The sequence below is a fragment of the Bombina bombina genome, chromosome 3 (genome assembly GCF_027579735.1).
Source record: "Bombina bombina isolate aBomBom1 chromosome 3, aBomBom1.pri, whole genome shotgun sequence".
NCBI lineage: Eukaryota > Metazoa > Chordata > Amphibia > Anura > Bombinatoridae > Bombina > Bombina bombina.
Window position 1 is genome coordinate 1,134,456,542 of NC_069501.1, and position 24,007 is coordinate 1,134,480,548.

A 24,007-nucleotide genomic window follows, 5' to 3' on the forward strand; every position below is an offset into this window, starting at 1 on the left:
ATAAGGTTGCTCTGCCTTTGTTTATTTTCACCACTTCCATTCTCTGCAGTGATGGTTTTATGTTTGAAACCCAGTGCAGCCTCATAGCTATTTCACTGATTCCTCTTAATGAACACAGCAGGCAGGAAACCCTGCTTAACTTCTGCTGCTACTCTCTCCTTTGACCTGGGCTTTGTGAAAACCTACTCATTTACAGTTGCTATATATATTTTAAGTTGCATCTGGAGGAGAGGTGTGGGACAGAAATCAGCCCAGTATGTGCATAGGGTGGTTTAAAAAGTAAAATAAAATAAAAAGCTGTTGGTTGCCATTACAGGTCACTCATGTGACTCAAGTAGATCATGCAGAGAACAGAAACACCACAAACAGGGTTTTGAAAAAGATGTTTAAAGGTCATCCAAACTCACTAAAATGTACCTATAAGCAACCTTTCCACTCAGTGAATTATTATTATTATTATTGGTTATTTGTAGAGCGCCAACAGATTCCGCAGAGCTATAAACATAGGCGGAATACAAGGAAACATTTATAGGGATCAAACGGGTAGAGGGCCCTGCCAAGAGTCGCAGAGTTGTAGTCAGCTCTAAAGAAGGTGATCTACAAACAGCATGGCTCTTAGGCTAAGGGGGTTCAAGGGGATAGCAATGGAGGAGAGGAAACAGTATAAAGAATGGTTAGTGTAGTCCCTGAACAGTAGAGTCTTTAGGGAGCGTTTAAAGTTTTCAACGCTATGGGAGAGTCTTGTGGAGCGAGGCAGAGAGTTCCACAAAATGGGAGCCAGTCTGGGAAGTCCTGTAAGCAAGAGTGTGAGGAGAGATGAGGAGAGTAGGAGGCCATGAGCAGAGCGAAGGGAACGGGAGGGAGAGTATCTGGAGACAAGGTCTGAGATATTGGGGGGAGCAGTGCAGTTGAGGGCTTTGTATGTCAGAGTGAGAATTTTGTGTTTAATCCTGGAGGCAAGAGGAAGCCAGTGAAGGGATTGGCAGAGAGGTGAAGCAGAGGAAGAGCGACGTGTAAGGAAGATGAGCCTGGCAGAGGCATTCATTATGGATTGTAAAGGAGCTAGGTGGCAGCTGTGGAGACCGGAGAGGACAGAGTTGCAGTAATCAAGGCGGGAAAGGATGAGAGAGTGGATTATAATATTAGTTGTGGGGGGGCGGAGCCAACTCCTGAAGCAGTAGGACGCATCTCAATGAAGCTCTCGTCATTAGCTTAGTTTTACAGGATATTCTCTATAAAAATGTATTTTAGTGTAGGGCAATCTACACAGTTGGAAGCATGAATATTGTATACATTACTGGCAGGCGAGAGTGGATGTTTGGACTGCGAGCCTGACCTATGTTCTTTGGGAAAGCCACACTCAATCACCCCTATCTAGGCCTTGAATGCCACTTCTAATAGAGCTCTGTATGGCTAAGGCTGCCGCACAGATTTCTGGGTTACGAAGTACAGAGATACTTGTACATCCATACTACATTGGCTACTGCATACCTATTTTTTCTTTCATTTTTGCATCAAAAGAGAGGTGCCTGTTTCGTGCTCAACCACTCTTGTATAAAAGGAGATGCATCATATGGTGCTGGCTGCGTGGGAGGAAGAGGTCTTACAGCTCCTTGATGATCATTTCTTGCAGCTGGAGCAACATTTACTAGAAGCTATTGGGAATATATTGTGCTCTCCCTTTCTAGCAACACAATATGAGGAACAGCGATCATTAAGGGCTTGATTTATCAAAGCCCTACGACTGCAAGTTCTCACAAAAACTTGCTCGCCGTATTTAACAAGCAGCGGTCACCAGACCGCTGCTTCCCTAACTTCTTTGCCACCTCTAAGGTGGCAAAATTCAATCTCTGTGGTCTAGTCCGACCGAGGAGATTGACAGCTCCTGCCCGCGCGTGAAGGCTGTGCGTGTTCAGCGGGCGGGATTGCACGCAATTACAAAATTGCGCTTGTGTGCAATTGAGAATTCCTGCAGGTAAATTCGCCCCTCCACAGGCGAGCTGAGGCGTACAGGGGCACGTATATGCACCCCTGTCTGCCTCTGCTTTAATAAATTGAGCCCTTAAGTGTCAAAGCTGAGGAGGAGGTTTTAGGAATCCAGCATGAAGAGGATGACAATCACACTACAGTGCTCTCAGCTATGAAGGGAATTTCAATGGAGCTGAGTAATTTCCTTTTGGACACTGAATTGTTCTCCCCACTCATTGCTACTGAGGATATAACCCTTCACATTTCAGGACATAAATCACCTATGTGGCTTAATCTACAGAGGGCGGTGATACCGATATAACTATGCAATCTCTTAGCTCTGTCCTTGCAGAAAAAATCCCGGAGACTTCACTCTTTATCTTGCTTACAGACTTTATTGAGATTTATGACTTTTCTTACATACTTGCTGAACGCCTTTCCTATGTCTCAGCTTTTCTCCTTAAATATTTGTTGGCAGCTTTGATAGAAGGAGTTGGTTAATTACAGAGACACATATATGTAGCTGTCTGTCTCACAAGTGTACAGCAGGCAGACCATTCTACAAGACTTTCACCTTGAGCCATAAATAATTCCTGAAGAACTTATATATGATCTACATATATATAACTTTTTTTTTTATACTAATATAATTTACTGTGAGTGTTGGCTTATAATTATACCATTTCATTCAGTATGCTGGTATATCACTGTCTGCTATGTATGTAAGGGAAGCCTACCACCCAACTCAATAATAAATTAATTTCACTTACCTAATATTTCCCTCATCTAACTCTGTATTAACATCCTTCTCAATCTTGCAGTCCTCACCTCCTGTTTCCCAACCTCCTACCCTTCTAGATTGTAAGTTCACACGGGAATAGGGCCCTCAATCCCTGCTGTATGTGTTTGTAAATTTTGTCCTGTATCTTACAAGTCTTTTATTGTTTTATTTAAATGAATTGTATCCATGGACAGCGCTGCGGAATATGTTGGCGCTTAATAAATAAAGTATAAAGTATAATAATAATAAATAACATGCTTAGATGTTCTTTGATAATATAATGCTGATTATAGCAATTTCATACGTTAACCTTTTTTTAAAATGTATTTCTTTATTTATTTATTTTCTCTTCTATACACAATACAATCTCCCAACTAACAATATAAGTGTAGGCAGTATCTTTTTTTTTTTTTTTTTAATAATTTTTATTGAGGCAAATAAGGTTATGACATACAGACATAATAAAAAACAAAATAGCATCACAAAATAAGTGAGACTGTAACATAAATAGTACTGATTTCCAACATAAAAATAGAAGGTGCAAAAATAATCGGTTGTAAAGTCATAGTTAGAGTCCCAAATCAAATGAAAGCCTCGTAATTTTTTGTTTTATAATGCTTTTCCAACAGCTATTGAACTGTTACCTATAAATTTAAACATAGTCAGATAGGATTTCAAATTTAAACTGTCTGTATATAAATAAGACTTGGTTAGCAACATACATAGAATCAAAAAATGTTTCATGAATACTCACTCTAGGGCTTATTCTCTTTCACAAAATGTCATGAATCCCATATATTCAATATATTGTTACACATAAATAATCAGGAATGAAATAGAATCCACAAGATTGCTATCAGTATATGATTCTGTTTGCGGTATTTAACAAGGAAAACCGCGCAAACAACTGGGACTAATTACAAATCCCAGAGTTTAGAGGTGGGCGGGGGGGGATACAACCATAGGACTTTGTAAATGGACTCTATGAGTCTATGAGTGAATGGCTTGTATGGGCAATTATAATGGGCATATGTGATAATAAAACTCAAATATAGGCTGCGTAAAGAGAGCAATATGTTGTAGTGGGGATACTGGTAGGTATGTAGCCAGCTTAACTCATGTAAAAAGATAAGGACAACCATGTTGTACAGGCATTCCTTTGGGGTTTTATATCATTTATACGTAAGTTTCATAAGTGACCTTAACACAAACCCTACCATGTATTACAGTTAGTAGTTAGCTATCTATCTGGGGATACTATGGCCCTGGAAATATCTAAATAGGAAAACATCTCTCAAAAACTAAAGACCACACCAACCCTGGAAGCAAAACTGACTGAAGAAGCTGGATCTATGGTAGATAGGAACTGGCACACACGTGTCTGACCTTACGAATCTCTACACATCATTATAGGCCATACCTAGATTAAACACATAATTGGAGTGAGCTCCCGAACACGGGAATTGACATACCACCCTTTGAAAACTATGCCCTCTCTGGGGAGGAGGAGAAGACTGAATCAGACGAAATGTATAGAATATGAGTGCTATAAGTGAGTGATTACTATACAAAGAATGAGAAATATAAATAGATAGAGTAATAGCGGCCGTATAGTCTTTAGTGTTCCCTGTCGTTTGGGTACGGGCCCTATACCCATCAACAGGTACACATATTAAATAAAAGCTGTCTATAGAAATTGCATCATTTTCTGAGTAGTACTAACATTGAGAGCAAGGGACAGAAAACTCTAATACATGATATAGTATAAAGTAAAATTACCCCAGTCAAATTCTCAATTAAAAGCGACAATATCTTTATATATATTTCTGAATCCGTTCCCCCTAATCTCATATAGTTTTAATTTTCCAGCTTATAGAGGGATGATATATAGTTTGAAAATCTCTCTAAGATTTAACCTAGATCGCCATGAAGGAATATATTTAGGATGTGTATCCGTAAGCAGGGATTAGCGTAGTTATAGATATGCAGAAACATGTACCAATATATTTTTAAACAGTTACCAGGGTTTGGAGGTCTAACTAAAAGAATAAGAACAAAAATTTAATAAGATAATTGTCCCCATCGTTAGCTTTAGACATGAACAGAGACCAAAGCAAACATAACACACACACAAAAAAAGGCAACATATGAGACCTCTAGCAAATCTTAGGTAGAACAATAAAGAGACATGCACACAAGGTAGTCCTTCTTATTAAACATGAGAACAGGGGTTCCATTATGTAAGCACATAAGAACAATCAGTTCCATCATAAAGTCAGTCAATACCGTGTGTAGGTCCGCTCACTCTGGCGGGCAATACTTGAAAGGAGTGCACTAATTGGGTCAAGGGCAATTAGCATAGTCATAGGGAGCTCCAGATTAGCCGATGCCCCTTCTCAGGTTACCGGGAGTATGCTGTATTTGTAATGTGAGGCCCTTTGATGTGCACCAATTTACAGTGTCCATCCGATGCTGATAATCCCAGCGTGCACACAATGCAATAACTTTCTCTGAGGCAAGCTTTGGACTTCCCTGATCTGAGCCGATCATCCCCCAAGGGCGCCTTCTTAGAGTCTGACCCACTACCTCTGCCATGTTAGGTATGTTACAAGGATCATAGTCGGCATGTCTCTTAGGTGCGATTGTGTGCGATGTGCTCACAGTAATACCCGACAGAATGCTAGGTACCTCATGTGGCGGCTCAGTAAATGCTTCCAGCGCTTATTCCAACTTAGGGCACTCTAGAGGGAGATGTGCCGGAACAAGATGTACTAGGTTTAGAGCCTGCATTTCTGCAACACAGCCGTCCGTTGTGATACTCTTGCCTGTTTCCTCATCTGACATGTTCCCCAGCACTGCCTGAGTGGGAGGAGGGATGGTGTCCTGTCCGTCGGCAGTTCCAGCATGCTTAACCGCAGCTAACTTCATGAGCTCCTCAGTGTCTGTGACCGATTTTCTCTGCTCATACCGCGTTCCTGTATGCCCATCCCCATATTGATAAGGCTTAGTGGGGAATATTTTGCCCATCAGAGCCTCTTGCATGGCTTGTGTAAGGGTATGAAAATGGTCATGAAGAAGCTGCGCCATTTCTGTTCTCCACATGGCTACGGCCTCCCACACAGCACCACCGCCACTAAGTCCAATAGGTCAAAAGTGTCTCAACAAGCTCCAACAGTTATAGCAAAAGTCACCCTGCACAACTGGGTGCTAACTTCAGTTATCAAAGTCCTTATTTAGATGTAAAAATCCATAAATATAGAAAGTTATAGCCAGGAGCTTGACAATTGCACGTCTTGTTCCCTGGCTGGCTAGCTCCGCCCCCCTGTAGGCAGTATCTTGATCTGCAGTCTGTGTTAATATGATTGGGGGCCCGCTTGCTGTCTGCGGCCGGGGCATTGAGGGGGACCCATAACTAGTATGTTTCCTGTAACTAGAGACAGCATATATTGAAGGGTTGTTGTTTTTTTAAGCATAGACTAATATATATTCCCTATATATACACATGCAATATGCTCCAAACAAGAAGCTAGCAATAGATTTGTTTTGGCTTACAGACTTCTAGGGGATGCTGAGAATCTCATATGTATATTATAAATGTAATTATAATGGTAAGCAACAGAATATATGTTCACACATTACAGTTTAAATAGTCAGCCTCAAGTTATTGACAACTCAAAGTTGGGATGTGTGTTTGATTTCCTTTGTTGATATGAGTTTGTCAAATTGTTATATATATTTGCCACTACTTAACTCCAGTTTATATCATAATTGCCCCCATGCATAGGAAACTATTCATTACATAGAGGTTGAATTATCAAATTTCTTGCGGACCTGATCCGACAGTGCGGATCAGGTCTGCAAGACATCGCTGAATGAGGAGAGCAATACGCTCTCCGTATTCAGCATTGCACCAGCATCTCACAAGAGCTGCTGGTGCAACGCCGCCCCCTATAGACTTGCGGCCAATGGGCCGCAGCAGGGAGGTGTCAATCAACTTGATCGTACTCGATCGGGTTGATTTATGGCGATTCCTGTCCGCCTGCTCAGAGCAGGCGGACAGGGTTATGGAACAGCGGTCTTTGTGACCGCTGCTCCATAACTTGCGTTTCTGGCGAGTCTGAAGACTCGGGAAATCAAGACACAGGAAATCAAGCTCAGTTCAGAGCTTGATAGATAGGCCCCATTGCCACATGTTCATTCTCCTTTTTTCTCTCCTGTATTACTAGGATCCTCTCTTTGGTTTAACATATAATCTGTTTTGCCAATTGTAACTATATATATATATATATATATATATATATATTTCTTATTATTATGCATGTATTATTTTAAGTCTTTACTATTATTTTCAAGGACCCATAATTTTCTCTATAGCTATATAGATAGTAATAATATCTGATTAATGCTCTGATATGAGTTTATACTATTGTATGCTTTTTGCCTCAATAAAAATTATTAATTAAAAAAAAAAAAAAAATACATAAAAAAAAAAGAACTGAAATAAGGGGCAGTCTGCAAAGGCTTTACAGAGGTAAATTACAGAGGTAAAAAGTATATAAATATAACAGTGTTGGTTATGCAAAACTGGGGAATGGATAATAAAGGGATTATCTATATATTTAAACAATAATAATTGTGAGGTATGATGTCCCTTTAAACATCACAAAGTGCAAAAGTATGTGCTCAGGAAAAAAAAAAAAAAAGCTAAAAAAATAAATAAAAACAAATCTTAGTTGTGTCTTGTGTAAGGAAATGTCTAATTTTAGAGATGTTTTTAAGGTAAAAGCAGCAGGCTTTAGACAATGACTAAATGTGAGGAGTGAAGAAAGATCTGAGTCAAATGTGACCCCAAGACATCGGGCATTCAGGGTAGGGGTAATGATGGAGTTGTCGACAGTTATAGAGAGATTGGGGGTGGAGATTTTTGAAGAAGGAGGGAAAATAAGGAGCTCAGTTTTGGAGAGATTTAGCTTGAGGTAGTAAGAGGACATCCAGGACGAGATGTGAGAAAGAGAGTTAGTGACACAAGTTAGCAAGGAAGGAGATAGGTCTGGGGCAGAGAAGTAGATTTGGGTGTCGTCTGCATACAAATGATATTGGAAGGGGACCAAGGACAGAGCCTTGCGGTACCCCAACCGTGGTGACGGGGCAGAGGAGGCCCCAGAGAAGGCTACACTAAAGGTACAGTTTGACAGGTAGGAAGAGAACCACAAGAGGGCTGTGCCACAAATGCCAAAGGATGGTTTGGAGCAAAAGAGGGTGGTCAACAGTATCAAAGGCTGCAGACAGATCAAGGAGGATAAGCAGAGAGAAGTGGCCTTTTGATTTTGCTGTAAGTAGGTTGTTGGTAACCTTAACAATTGCTGTCTCTATTGAGTGATGGGGACGAAATCCAGATTTCAGTGGGTCGAGGAGGGAGTTTAATGTAAGGAAATGGGATAGGCATGCATATACTATCTTTTCGAGAAGCTTTGAGGCAAGAGGGAGTAGGAACATAGGGCGGTAGTTGGATGTGGAGGTTGGATCAAGAGAAGGTTTTTTTGAGGATAAGTGTGACCAGTGCATGTTTCAAAGATGCTGAGGGAGAGGTTTAAAATGTGTGTGAGTATAGGGGTAAGGGTAGAAGAGAGGGAGGGGGGCAGCTTTGAGGGGATAGGTCAAGAGGACAGGTAGTGAGGTGAGAGCTCAGTATAAGTGCTGAAAATTCTTCCTCAGTAACAGGGGAGAAGGAGCTAAATTAATGGCTATGTGGGTTGTGGTTGATTGTGAGCATTTGAGGGGGTGAGAGAATAGAAGTATGATTAGAGATAAGAGTAGAGAAGTAATGTTGATGATAAAGTTTAAGGGCATAATAGTAGGAAATCAAAATGAACTTGTAATGAAGGAAATCAGCTGAACTCCGAGATTTTCTCCAGTGCCGCTCAGCAGTAAGGGAACATCTGTGTAGGTACTGTGTCAGAGGATTATGCCAGGGCTGAGGATGAGTGTGTGATTCCCGAGCAATGGTAAGAGGGGCCAGTTTGTCAAGGACCGATGTAAGGGTGGAATTATAGTGGCAGATAGATTGGTCAGGGCAGGAGAAGGAGGAGATGGATGAGAGGAAAGGTTCGAGAGAATTAGCAAGCTGTTGCTGATCTATGGACATAATGCTTCTGTGAAGTTTGGCGTGAGGAGTAGAAGGAGGGAGAGTTGTAAGGAAGAATGAGATGTTGCAAGTGAGGAGATGGTGGTCAGAAAGAGGAAAAGGAGAGTTTGTGAAGTTTGAAATAGTGCATCGATAGCTAAAGATCAGGTCAAGGGAGTGACCATCTTTGTGAGTGGGAGAGTCAGTCCATTGTGACAAACCAAAAGAGGGAATTGCAGAAGATGTTTTGGAGAGGAGGCAGTGGGATTATCAAGAGGGATGTTGAAATTGCCAAGAATGAGGGCAGGGGTGCCTGAGGAGAGGAAATAAGGTAGCCAGGCAGCCAAGTGATCTAGAAATTGAGTTGAGGAGCCAGGAGGACGGTATATGACTGCAACACGTATAGAAAGGGGAGAGAATAAGCAAATCATATGGTTTTCGAATGAGGAAAATGTGAGGGAAGAGATGGGATGTATTTGTTGGAAGGTGCAACCAGAGGAAAGTAAAATACCTACACCACCTCCTTGTCTATTATCAGACTCAGGAGTGTGCCTGAAGTGTATATCCCCCATGGGACAGGAGCAGCAGTTGATGCTGTGTCTAGGGGAGAGAGCCAGGTTTCTGTTAGAGCCAGAAGGTTGAGGGATATAGAGGTCATGTATAGAAGCGAGCTTGTTGTAAACAGAGTTCCAGAGTGCCCAAGTGAAAGGGGTAGTAGCTTTAGATGCAAGAGGAATGTGAGTAAGATTACCAGAGTTTTGTTTTCTTAGTCTATGGAACGGTACACATGGCTGTGCACAGCTAGTAAGTTGTTGGGGACCAGGATTAGGGGAGATGTCACCAGCAGCGAGTATAAGTAAGAGGGAGAGTGACATGAGATGAGATACAAATTTGCAGTAATGAGACTGTGCAGGGGGGAGAGAGAGTGTTGTTGGAATAGATAAAGTTCATGAGTACAAAAGTAAGGTGAGTTTAAGAGAGATGGGCTAATGAACAGTGCAGGTGGTGAGGGGGATGGAGTAATTGAATAAAGTAGTTTGTTGTAGAGACAAGAGGTAGCAAAAAGGAATATGAAAATATTGAGCATTTTTACAAAAGTGGGAACCAATTAAACACATAAGACATAGTATTATAGTATTACAGCAGTACTTGCATAAGGAAACAATGAGATACATAAAACACAATATTACAAGAGTACTTGCCTTATGTCTTGCCCCTTGTCCAACCCTTGTTCAATTCTTGTATTATTCTTATATCAGTTTCTCACTTATAAAATGTTTACTTAATTCTTGTATAATTCTTATATTAGTGCCTCACTTATAAAATGTTCATTTAATTCTTGTATAATTCTTATATTAGTGCCTCACTTATTACATGTTCACTTAATTCTTTTATAATTCTTATATTAGTGCCTCACTTATAAAATGTTCACGTATGCTATTGTAACAATGCATACTGCCCAGGCAATGCACCCCCAGTGCAATGCACAGCCCAAGCTAGTGTTAAATATATAGGCAGGGCAGTCAGCTGGGTCCACTAAATTACTTAATTGCTAAGTCAAAAGACAATTTAAAAGGCCAATTGAAAGTTAGATTCTGGGCAGGTCAGGGTGAGATAAGTTAAGATAAACAAGACAGTAAAATTTTGAGGAGGTGGAAGCTATGGCATATAACAGCTATACATTTAAGAATAATAGCAGGTATTGATAAGGATTAGACATCACATGGCAATTAACAAAACATTAGAAGTAAGACATTTGGATAACATTACAATAAATGCAGGAGTAAATTAAAACCTAAAATCATTTGCTCAATATACATATACACATACCAAAATAGAGTTACAGGAGAGGAGAGAGCACTAGACTGCAGTGAATAGGTTGCAGATGAGCAGGGATACTATTCACGTATCAAAAGAGAGTTACATGAGAGGAAGAGCACTGGAATGCAGTGAATAGGTTGCAGAGGAGCAGGGATAATATTCACATACAAAAAGAGAGTTACAGGAGAGGAGAGAGCACTAGAATGAAGTGAATAGGTTGCAGAGGAGCAGGGATAATATTCACGTACAAAAAGAGAGTTACAGGAGAGGGGAGAGCACTAGAATGCAGTGAATAGGTTGCAGATGAGCAGAGATAATATTCACATACCAAGAGAGAGTTACAGGAGAGAGCACTAGAATGCAGTGAATAAGTTGCAGATGAGCAGGGATAATATTCATGTACAAAAGAGATTTACAGGAGAGGAGAAAGGACTAGAATGCAGTGAATAGGTTGCAGATGAGCAGGGATAATATTCACAAATCAATGAAGGATAGCAACATAAATCCTAAATATGCCAATAAGAATATGCAACTGATTGCCTTTAAATTGGAATGGACATTTTTTCAAACAATGCAACAAATTGAAAAAAAAATTGTGTGTATAGTTAAAGGGACAGTCAAATCCAAAGAAACTTTCATTATTCAGATGTCTTTTTAAACAATTTTCCAATTTACTTTTATAACAAATTTTGCTTTGTTCTTTTGGTATTCTTAGTTGAAAGCTAAATCTAGGTGGTTCATATACTAATTTTTAAGCCCTTGAAGGCCCCCTCTTAGCTCAGGGCATTTTGACAGTTTTTCACCACTAGAGGGTGTTAGTTGATGTGTTTCATATAGATAACACTGTGCTCACGCACGTGGAGTTCCTAGGAGCCAGCACTGATTGGCTAAAATGCAAGTCTGTCAAAAGAACTGAAATAAGGGGCAGTTTGCAGAGGCTTAGATACAAGATAATCACAGAGGTAAAACGTGTATTAATATAACTGTTGGTTATGCAAAACTAGTTAATGGGTAATAAAGGGATTATCTATCTTTTAACCCCTTAATGACTAGCGCCGTACCCTGTACAATGCTGCAGTCCTGGGCTTCTCTCTGCTGCGATCTCACTCAAAATAACGAGTTTGCGCTATTTTTGCATGCCCCACGAGTGGGGCACTGCAGAAATAGATTTGCAGAGTTGTTGATGCAGTGTGGCCCTCTCTGCATCTCACAGCGGTGGTGCCGATCGTTTGTTGGTGGGAGTGTAAAGAGGATGCTGGGTGGGCCGCCCATCACTGGAGGAGGCAGGCAGAAGTGGGTGGGACCGCTCAGCAATGCTACAGGGAAGCCCAAAATAAAAATAAAAACTGCATCATTGAGGGTGAAGGAGGGAGGAGGGAGTAGGTTCAATGAGTGGGATCCCATGTGGGATCCGTTAACAGAAAGAGATCTGGGAGGGGGTAGTGTATTGAGGGGGGCAGCTACACTACAGAAAAAATGGGACTTTTTAAAAAAATAATAATTAAATTACCAATTTTGCAGCAAACTGGGTACTGACAGACAGCAGCCTGTACCTAAAATGGTGGCAAACAGGTAGAGGGGGAGGTTGGGGGGTTAGTCCGGAACCTACACTGCAGCAAATATATTTAAAAAAAAATAATATTAAAAAAAAAGACTTTTATTTTCATACTGGCAGACTTTCTGCCAGTACTTAAAAGGAAACTCAAGTCAAAATTAAACTTCACGATTCAAATAGAGCATGCAATTTTAAACAACTTTCCAATTTACTTCCATTAACAAAATGTGCACAGTCTTTTTATTTTTACACTTTTTGAGTCACCAGCTCCTACTGAGCATGTGCAAGAATTTACAGCATATACGTATATGCATTTGTGATTGGCTGATGGCTATCACATGATACAGGGGGGAGTGGAAATAGACATAACTTTGCAATTTATTTAAAAAAAATCTACTGCTCATTTGAAGTTCAGACTAAGTGCTATTGCATTGTCTTCTTATCATGCATTTGTTGTTTATGCAAATCTACTGTTTTGACTGGTCCTTTAAGATGGTGGTGACAATTGTAATGTGGGGGAGGGAATAGAGCTGTTTGAGGGGGGTCAAGGAGGGATCAGGGGTGGGATGTGTCAGGTAGAAGGCTGATCTCTACACTAAAGCTAAAATTAACCTTGCAAGCTACCTAATTAACCCCTTCACTGCTGGGCATAATACAAGTGTAGTGCGCAGTGGCATTTAGTGGCCTTCTAATTACCAAAAATCAGTGCCAAAGCATATATGTCTGCTATTTCTGAACAAAGGAGATCCCAGATAAGCATTTACAACCATTTGTGCCATAATTGCACAAGCTTTTTGTAAATAATTTCAGTGAGAAACCTAAAATTGTAAAAAAGTTCATGTGAAATGGTGGCATGAAATACCAAAATGGGCCTAGATCAATACTTTGGGTTGTCTGCTAAAAAATTAAATATAATTTTGATAGGTAAATATAAAAAGGCTCTATTTTCTGTTTAAATGTAATGATGGCAAAAATGCTAAAAATGCTTGGGTCTTTTAGGGAAGTTTTTGTCTGAAATGGCTGGTCCTTAAGGGGTTAAATAAGATACGTTTTGTGACCCTAGGACTACTGTCAAAAGACACCTCACAGCAGAACTAAAATATTCCTTTGACTACCAGTAAAATGTTTCTTAGCAACTACATAATGATATAAGTAGTTTAAAAAAAACAGAGACTCAATTAAATTAATTTGCTATAAATATGAATATTTTTTGCCCTCACATGTATTTGACATTGGTATAACAAATACATTTTGGAATTTAGTTAATCTGTATTGCTGCCAAAGGAGCAATAATACTTTATTTTAGTATAGTATTACTATAATAAAATCATCTAATGTACGGAAATGTGTTTAAACTATATAAACACTGAAAATATGCAGAATACATGTCATGAACTTAGTAAATGAAGGAAACTTTAAAGATACATTGTACTGTACTGGCTTCGAAAAATGACGTAAAATGTACAACCATTTTAGTAAGATACAAGATGCTGAGATAAGCAATTAATTTGAGTAAGCAAAATCATTTCTGTCATGTAACGCTAGTTTCTTGAGATCGGTAGAACTTTATTAATATTAGCTTTACACTACATTACAATACATTAACACCTACATTACGAGTTTTGTGTTGCGGCTTTTAACGTTGAAAAAAACATAATTTATGCTTACCTGATAAATTCCTTTCTTCTGTAGTGTGATCAGTCCACGGGTCATCATTACTTCTGGGATATTACTCCTCCCCAACAGGAAGTGCAAGAGGATTCACCCAGCAGAGCTGCATATAGCTCCTCCCCTCTACGTCACTCCCAGTCATTCGACCAAGGACCAACGAGAAAGGAAAAGCCAAGGGTGAAGTGGTGACTGGAGTATAAATTAAAAAATATTTACCTGCCTTAAAAACAGGGCGGGCCGTGGACTGATCACACTACAGAAGAAAGGAATTTATCAGGTAAGCATAAATTATGTTTTCTTCTGTTAAGTGTGATCAGTCCACGGGTCATCATTACTTCTGGGATACCAATACCAAAGCAAAAGTACACGGATGACGGGAGGGATAGGCAGGCTCTTTATACAGAAGGAACCACTGCCTGAAGAACCTTTCTCCCAAAAATAGCCTCCGATGAAGCAAAAGTGTCAAATTTGTAAAATTTGGAAAAAGTATGAAGCGAAGACCAAGTTGCAGCCTTGCAAATCTGTTCAACAGAGGCCTCATTCTTGAAGGCCCAAGTGGAAGCCACAGCTCTAGTAGAATGAGCTGTAATTCTTTCAGGAGGCTGCTGTCCAGCAGTCTCATAAGCTAAACGAATTATGCTACGAAGCCAAAAAGAAAGAGAGGTAGCGGAAGCTTTTTGACCTCTCCTCTGCCCAGAGTAAATGACAAACAGAGAAGACGTTTGTCGAAATTCCTTAGTTGCCTGTAAGTAAAATTTTAGAGCACGGACTACATCCAGGTTGTGCAGTAGACGTTCCTTCTTTGAAGAAGGATTTGGGCATAAAGAAGGAACAACAATCTCTTGATTGATATTCCTGTTAGTAACTACCTTAGGTAAGAACCCAGGTTTAGTACGCAGGACTACCTTATCCGAATGAAAAATCAAATAAGGAGAATCACAATGTAAGGCTGATAATTCAGAGACTCTTCGAGCCGAGGAAATAGCCATTAAAAATAGAACTTTCCAAGATAACCACTTTATATCAATGGAATGAAGGGGTTCAAACGGAACGCCCTGTAAAACATTAAGAACAAGGTTTAAACTCCATGGTGGAGCAACAGTTTTAAACACAGGCTTAATCCTGGCCAAAGCCTGACAAAAAGCCTGGACGTCAGGAACTTCTGACAGACGTTTGTGTAACAGAATGGACAGAGCTGAGATCTGTCCCTTTAAAGAACTAGCAGATAAACCCTTTTCTAAACCTTCTTGTAGAAAAGACAATATCCTAGGAATCCTAACCTTACTCCAAGAGTAACCTTTGGATTCACACCAATATAGGTATTTACGCCATATCTTATGGTAAATCTTTCTGGTAACAGGTTTCCTAGCCTGTATTAAGGTATCAATAACTGACTCAGAAAACCCACGTCTTGATAAAATCAAGCGTTCAATTTCCAAGCAGTCAGCTTCAGAGAAGTTAGATTTTGATGTTTGAAGGGACCCTGTATCAGAAGGTCCTGTTTCAGAGGTAGAGACCAAGGTGGACAGGATGACATGTCCACCAGGTCTGCATACCAAGTCCTGCGTGGCCACGCAGGTGCTATTAGAATCACTGATGCTCTCTCTTGTTTGATTCTGGCAATCAATCGAGGAAGCAACGGGAAGGGTGGAAACACGTAAGCCATCCTGAAGTCCCAAGGTGCTGTAAGAGCATCTATCAGGACTGCTCCTGGATACCTGGATCTGGACCCGTAACGAGGAAGCTTGGCGTTCTGTCGAGACACCATGAGATCTATCTCTGGTTTGCCCCAACGTCGAAGTATTTGGGCAAAGACCTCCGGATGAAGTTCCCACTCCCCCGGATGAAAAGTCTGATGACTTAAGAAATCCGCCTCCCAGTTCTCCACTCCCGGGATGTGGATTGCTGACAGGTGGCAAGAGTGAGACTCTGCCCAGCGAATTATCTTTGACACTTCCATCATAGCTAGGGAGCTTCTTGTCCCTCCCTGATGGTTGATGTAAGCTACAGTCGTGATGTTGTCCGACTGAAACCTGATGAACCCCCGAGTTGTCAACTGGGGCCAAGCCAGGAGGGCATTGAGAACTGCTCTCAATTCCAGAATGTTTATTGGCAGGAGGCTCTCCTCCTGACTCCATTGTCCCTGAGCCTTCAGAGAATTCCAGACGGCACCCCAACCTAGAAGGCTGGCGTCTGTTGTTACAATTGTCCAGTCTGGTCTGCTGAATGGCATCCCCCTGGACAGATGTGGCCGAGAAAGCCACCATAGAAGAGAATTTCTGGTCTCTTGATCCAGATTCAGAGAAGGGGATAAGTCTGAGTAATCCCCATTCCACTGACTTAGCATGCACAGTTGCAGTGGTCTGAGGTGTAAGCGTGCAAAGGGTACTATGTCCATTGCCGCTACCATTAAGCCGATTACCTCCATGCATTGAGCCACTGACGGGTGTTGAATGGAATGAAGGGTGCGGCAAGCACTTTGAAGTCTTGTTAGCCTGTCCTCTGTCAGGTAAATCTTCATTTCTACAGAATCTATAAGAGTCCCCAGGAAGGGAACTCTTGTGAGTGGAACGAGTGAACTTTTCTTTTCGTTCACCTTCCATCCATGTGACCTTAGAAATGCCAGCACTAACTCTGTATGAGACTTGGCAGTTTGAAAGCTTGAAGCTTGTATCAGAATGTCGTCTAGGTATGGAGCTACCGAGATTCCCTGTGGTCTTAGTACCGCTAGAAGAGCACCCAGAACCTTTGTGAAGATTCTTGGAGCTGTAGCCAATCCGAATGGATGAGCCACAAACTGGTAATGCCTGTCTAGGAAGGCAAACCTTAGGTACCGATAATGATCTTTGTGAATCGGTATGTGAAGGTAAGCATCTTTTAAATCTACAGTGGTCATGTACTGACCCTCTTGGATCATAGGTAAAATTGTCCGAATAGTCTCCATCTTGAATGATGGAACTCTTAGGAATTTGTTTAGGATCTTTAAGTCCAGGATTGGTCTGAAAGTTCCCTCTTTTTTGGGAACCACAAACAGATTTGAGTAAAACCCCTGTCCCTGTTCCGATCGTGGAACTGGATGGATTACTCCCATTAACAAGAGCTCTTGTACGCAGCGTAGAAACGCCTCTTTCTTTGTCTGGATTGTTGACAATCTTGACAGATGAAATCTCTCTCTTGGAGGAGAGTATTTGAAGTCCAGAAGGTATCCCTGAGATATTATCTCTAGCGCCCAGGGATCCTGAACATCTCTTGCCCAAGCCTGGGCGAAGAGAGAAAGTCTGCCCCCCACTAGATCCGATCCCGGATCGGGGGCCCTCAATTCATGCTGTTTTAGGGGCAGCAGCAGGTTTCCTAGTCTGCTTGCCCTTGTTCCAGGACTGGTTAGGTTTCCAGCCTTGTCTGTAGCGAGCAACAGCTCCTTCCTGTTTTGGTGCAGAGGAAGTTGATGCTGCTCCTGCTTTGAAATTACGAAAGGAACGAAAATTAGACTGTCTAGTCTTGGCTTTGGCTTTGTCCTGAGGCAGGGCATGGCCTTTACCTCCTGTAATGTCAGCGATAATCTCTTTCAACCCGGGCCCGAATAAGGTCTGCCCTTTGAAAGGTATATTAAGCAATTTAGACTTAGAAGTAACATCAGCTGACCAGGATTTTAGCCACAGCGCCCTGTGTGCCTGAATGGCGAATCCTGAATTCTTCGCCGTAAGTTTAGTAAGATGTACTACGGCCTCCGAAATGAATGAATTAGCTAGTTTAAGGACTCTAAGCCTGTCCGTAATGTCGTCCAGAGTAGCTGAACCAATGTTCTCTTCCAGAGACTCAATCCAGAATGCCGCTGCAGCCGTGATCGGCGCAATGCATGCAAGGGGTTGCAATATAAAACCTTGTTGAACAAACATTTTCTTAAGGTAACCCTCTAACTTTTTATCCATTGGATCTGAAAAAGCACAGCTATCCTCCACCGGGATAGTGGTACGCTTAGCTAAGGTAGAAACTGCTCCCTCCACCTTAGGGACCGTTTGCCATAAGTCCCTTGTGGTGGCGTCTATTGGAAACATTTTTCTAAATATCGGAGGGGGTGAGAACGGCACACCGGGTCTATCCCACTCCTTAGTAACAATTTCAGTAAGTCTCTTAGGTATAGGAAAAACCTCAGTACTCGTCGGTACCGCAAAATATTTATCCAACCTACACATTTTCTCTGGTATTGCAACTGTGTTACAATCATTCAGAGCCGCTAACACCTCCCCAAGTAATACACGGAGGTTTTCCAGTTTAAATTTAAAATTTGAAATATCTGAATCCAGTCTGTTTGGATCAGAACCGTCACCCACAGAATGAAGTTCTCCGTCCTCATGTTCTGCCACCTGTGACGCAGTGTCTGACATGGCCCTAATATTATCAGCGCACTCTGTTCTCACCCCAGAGTGATCACGCTTACCTCTTAGTTCTGGTAATTTAGCCAAAACCTCAGTCATAACAGTAGCCATATCCTGTAATGTGATTTGTAATGGCCGCCCAGATGTACTCGGCGCTACAATATCACGCACCTCCCTCTGAGCGGGAGATGTAGGTACTGACACGTGAGGCGAGTTAGTCGGCATAACTCTCCCCTCGTTGTTTGGTGAAATTTGTTCAATTTGTACAGATTGATTTTTATTTAAAGTAGCATCAATACAGTTAGTACATAAATTTCTATTGGGCTCCACTTTGGCATTGCAACAAATGACACAGGTATCATCCTCTGAATCAGACATGTTTAACACACTAGCAAATAAACTTGCAACTTGGAAATACAATTCAATTAGAATAATATTAAAACGTACTGTGCCTTTAAGAAGCACAGAAGATCTATGACAGTTGAAAATTAATAAATTGAAACAGTTATAGCCTCAATCCTTGTAAACAACACAACTTTAGCAAAGGTTTAATCCCATTAGCAAAGATAACAAATTCTGAAAGCAGGAAACAAATTACAGAATAAACGTTTTTTATCTCAGTCAAACTATAATTCTCACAGCTCTGCTGAGAGAAATTACCTCCCTCAAAATAAGTTTTGAAGACCCCTGAGCTCTGTAGAGATGAACCGGATCATGCAGGGAATACAATGAGTTGCTGACTGAAATATTTGATGCGTAGTAAAAGCGCCAAAAAACGGCCCCTCCCCCTCACACACAGCAGTGAGGGAGAACAGAAACTGTCAGAAAACAGATTAAGCAACTGCCAAGTGGAAAAATAGTGCCCAAACATTTATTCACTCAGTACCTCAGCAAATGAAAACGATTTTACATTCCAGCAAAAACGTTAAACATAATTTCTAGTTATTAAACAGCTTTATGTATTTCTTACAGTGTAATTCTAGTGAAGTACCATTCCCCAGAATACTGAAGTGTAAAGTATACATACATGACATTATATCGGTATGGCAGGATTTTCTCATCAATTCCATTGTCAGAAAATAAAAACTGCTACATACCTCTATGCAGATTCATCTGCCCGCTGTCCCCTGATCTGAAGTTTACCTCTCCTCAGATGGCCGAGAAAAAGCAATATGATCTTAACTACTCCGGCTAAAATCATAACAAAAACTCTGGTAGATTCTTCTTCAAACTCTGCCAGAGAGATAATAACACACTCCGGTGCTATTTTAAAATAACAAACTTTTGATTGAAGATATAAAACTAAGTATAATCACCATAGTCCTCTCACACATCTTATCTAGTCGTTGGGTGCAAGAGAATGACTGGGAGTGACGTAGAGGGGAGGAGCTATATGCAGCTCTGCTGGGTGAATCCTCTTGCACTTCCTGTTGGGGAGGAGTAATATCCCAGAAGTAATGATGACCCGTGGACTGATCACACTTAACAGAAGAAAATGACAATTTCAGTGTAAAAGCAGTAACAAACTATTGGGAGTCGTGTCGGTATAGCAAGCATTTTAGCCTGTAATGCAACGTCAATCCCGCACTTAAACAAATATGACGTTTTTGCAGGGGGATTTCCATAGTGCCGGTATTACAGGTTGGGCTGTGAGGCTAAAATGCTTGCGTTACAGCCTATACTGACACGATCAATACCGCCATCTGAAAGCAGTAGTTATGGATTTTGTGTAACAAAAATGTTTCACAAAACTCATAGCTAAAGTGTTACAAAGTACACTAACACCCATTAACTACCTATTAACGTTTATAAAAAATCCAATAACGACATTGGGAAAGTATGTATATGAATAGCACTCTACAACGCTATGGGGTCAATTTATCAAGCTCGGTACGGAGGAAACAGAAAGCTAGCTGAGAAACTAGTTGCATTTTAATACACAGTGATATATGTATACACTGTGCTTTTAAAGACCATTGTTTTAATAAAAGTGATTTTAAAACTTATCACTTGACTGAGAGCCTGTCCATGTTTGTTCGCGGTTGGAGACTACAGCCTAGACTGAGACCTGTGGGAAAAGAACAGTGAGCTGGGACACTGTGAGATTCCAGTATGCACTACTAAGCACGAGTGAGTGCTGCCACACTTGTGAGTACTTGAACATCTGTTATCACATATTTGTACACCATCTGTACTTTATTAGACTTTAGGCACCCTTCTGTGTGTTTGTTTTATACCATCACAGATTCCAGTTAACCTCTTCTATTTGGGAAGGAGCTGCCGTGAATTCAAGAATAAAAGACCATTGGAAGCAAGTCCAAATGGACAACACTTTTTTCAGTGATTGATTCACCTATGGACTGATAAGTTATATCATTTTGTATATTTTATCACACTATATATACACTATATTTTTGTGGTATTTTGTAAGCTCTTTTCGTGTAATTAGTGTTGTGTTAACGCTTCCACTCAATGGTTACTATGGTAACCCGACCTTACACTACACTCGATCGCATATACGGCGCAGCATACAAGTGTGGCGCCTTATATTTTCCCCGTCGCTCGTTGTTAAAATAAAATCAAACAACTAACGCATGCGCAATAGCTACCTCAACCGCAACCCCCCACCGCAATAACTAATGTTTTAACCCCTAATCCGCCATGCCCCCCTATCGCAATTAACCAAATTAAGCTATTAACTCCTAAACCGCCATGCCCCACAACGCAATCTAGCTATTTAAACTATTAACCCCTAATCCGCCAATAACCCAAATCGTAATTACCCTAATAAATCTATTAACGCCTAATCTGTCAATAACCCACATCACAATTATCTAATCACTAAGCCCCCTAACCTAACACCCTCTAAATTAACCCCATTACTCAAATTAAACTAATCCTAAATTACAATTAAAATAAAAAACCTAACATTACTTTAAAAATAAATTAAACTAAGTTTAAGCTAAAATTACAGAAAATAATAAATAATAAATAAATGAAAAAATGAAAAAATAAATAAAAACTATCAATAGCCCTTAAAAGTTAAACATCTCTTTTCCTAAATGAAATACTAAATCCCCCCTCAATAAAACCCCCCACCCACCAAACCACCCAAAATAAACACTCAAAAATCCTAAACTACCTATTGCCCCTAAAGGGGCATTTGTATGTGCATTGCCTTTAAAAGGGCATTCAGCTCTTTTTCAAGCCCAAATCCCTAATCTAAAAAACAAATAACCCCCCAAAAATTAAAAAAAAAAGCCTAACTCTAACCCCCAGATAGGTACTCACGGTTTCCTGAAGTCCGACGGTGAAGTCAACTTCCAAGCGGCAACCTATTCTTTCTTCATCCAGGACCGTGGAACTGAAGACTTGCGATCGTGGAACTGAAGGCCGGCGACCACGGAGCCATGGAGCAACCTCTTCATTCTATCGCCGCCGTGCACTGAATAGGAATTACAAGGTACACGATTAAAAATGGCGTCTCTTGCATTCCTATTGGCTGATTTGATTTTTCAAATTCAAATCAGCCAATAGGATTTCAGTAGCTCTCATCCTATTGGCTGATAAGCGAACCCTTATTTGGGTAAAATATAAGAGGTGAAAAAAGTTTACTTATTAAGCTGAGGTGTGAACATCTAAATAAGAAAAGTTGTTTAAAAAATATTTTAGTGAGAGTGATGGTGTGTTGTTTATGCTAATTATACTTATTTCATATACAGGATCAAGATAGAAGATGCCGCCAGGATGAAGATTGAAGAGGCCGCCAGGAAGAAGACTTCTCGCTGCCTGGATGAGGACTTCGCCACCTGGATGAAAATAGAAGAGGCCGTCTGGATGAAAACTTCTTGAGGTCTGGATGAGGACTTCGCCGCCTGGATGAAGATCGTTCAGGCGGGACTTCAAAAACTGTAAGTGGATAGTCAGGTTTTTTTTAAGGATTTTTTGGGAGGGTTTTATTTTTAGTTTAGGGTTTGGACAGCAAAAGAGCAAAATGCTTAATTATGTTAAAGTTAGGGGGTGTTAGGTTTAGGGTTAGGGTTACATTAGGGTTAGGTTTAGGGGTTAATATAGTTTAATTTAGGTTGTTGTGATGTGGGTGGCTGGCAGTTTAGGCATCAATAGGTTTATTTAGTGGTAGTGATGTGGGAGGCCAGAGGTTTAGGGGTTAATACCTTTATTTAGTGGTGGCGATGTTGGGGTGTGCGGCGGAATAGGGGTTAATAACTTTAAAATAGTGGCAGCGATGTTGGGGTGCGGCGGAATAGGGGTTAATAACTTTAATATAGTGGTGGCGATATCGGGAGCAGCAGATTAGGGATTAATAACTTTATTTAGGTGGCGGCGATATCGGGAGTGGCAGATTAGGGGTTAATAACTTTATTTAGGTGACGGCGATATCGGGAGTGGCAGATTAGGGGTTAATAACATTATGTAGGTGGCGGTGATGTCGGGGGCAGCAGATTAGGGGTGTTTATACTCGAGGATTATGTTAGGGTGTTAGGTTTAAACGTTAGCTTTTTTCCCCATAGACATCAATGGGGCTGCGTTACGGAGCTTTTCTTTCCGCGATCACAGGTGTTAGACTTTTTCTGACCCGCTCTCCACATTGATGTCTATGGGGAAAGCATGCACGAGCACGTTAAAACAGCGCTTGTTTTTTGTGGGGTACGGAGCTTAAAAGCACCATATAGCCGGGTTTTTTAAATCTTGTAATGGCTGCGCTATAGTGGGTTAAATAACGCAACTTTTGTTGCATTCGTTAATTTCCCTATAGCGCGCATAACTTGTAATCTAGCTGAGAGTTATGCATTACAATGGAGTGTTATAAATAAGTCAAAGATTAATCAATATTTACAAATTAAAGGACACTATATATAATTGATTTGAACATTAATATTTTGTTTTACTGTACAGTATATGTAATAAGTATAATTAGCATAAACAACACACCATCACTCTCACTAAAATATATTTTAAAGGTTTCTTATTTAGATGTTAATTCACACCTCAACTTAATAAGTAAAATTTTTTCATCTCTTATATTTTACCCAAATAAGTCTTTTAACATTATTGTCACAAATTGATGAAGATATAAGCATCAACTCACTATATATCCGCTCTTACTCACAAATGTATCATATATTTTAGTTTTATTATGTATCATCACATATGTAGCACTATTAAACAGTTACACAAATGTAACCGCATATTGTAGTAGAACAAGATACTTTATCACTTATTCACCCACCTATTGTAAGTATAATTAGAGAATGTGATGTCTTTTACTCCATGATTAGATAATCATTCTGCTGAAATGTAGAAATAAATGTATCCACCTTAGAACAGTAATATAATAATTTCTCAAACGATCATGTATAGATAACATTTGGGTTGCTAGGTAACCATGTAAACACGCTCGCTAAACACACAGCATGAAACAAACCGGTATCTACGCCCCCACAAACGAACATACCAGCAAGCACCCTTAAATGGACCAATCACTAAACACACATACCGTGATGTCAGACAACTATCAGCCTATAAATAACCAGGAAGAAGGTAGCCGCCCCACCTTTGATAAAGCCTATGGGCAAAACATGTCAGGGGGAGTTGGGACGTTGAGTCTTTCTCTTTTTTAAATTAGCAATTGTGGAATATTAGGTACTCGCAATATTAATTATTTTTACTTATCCCATTATGTATGCAGT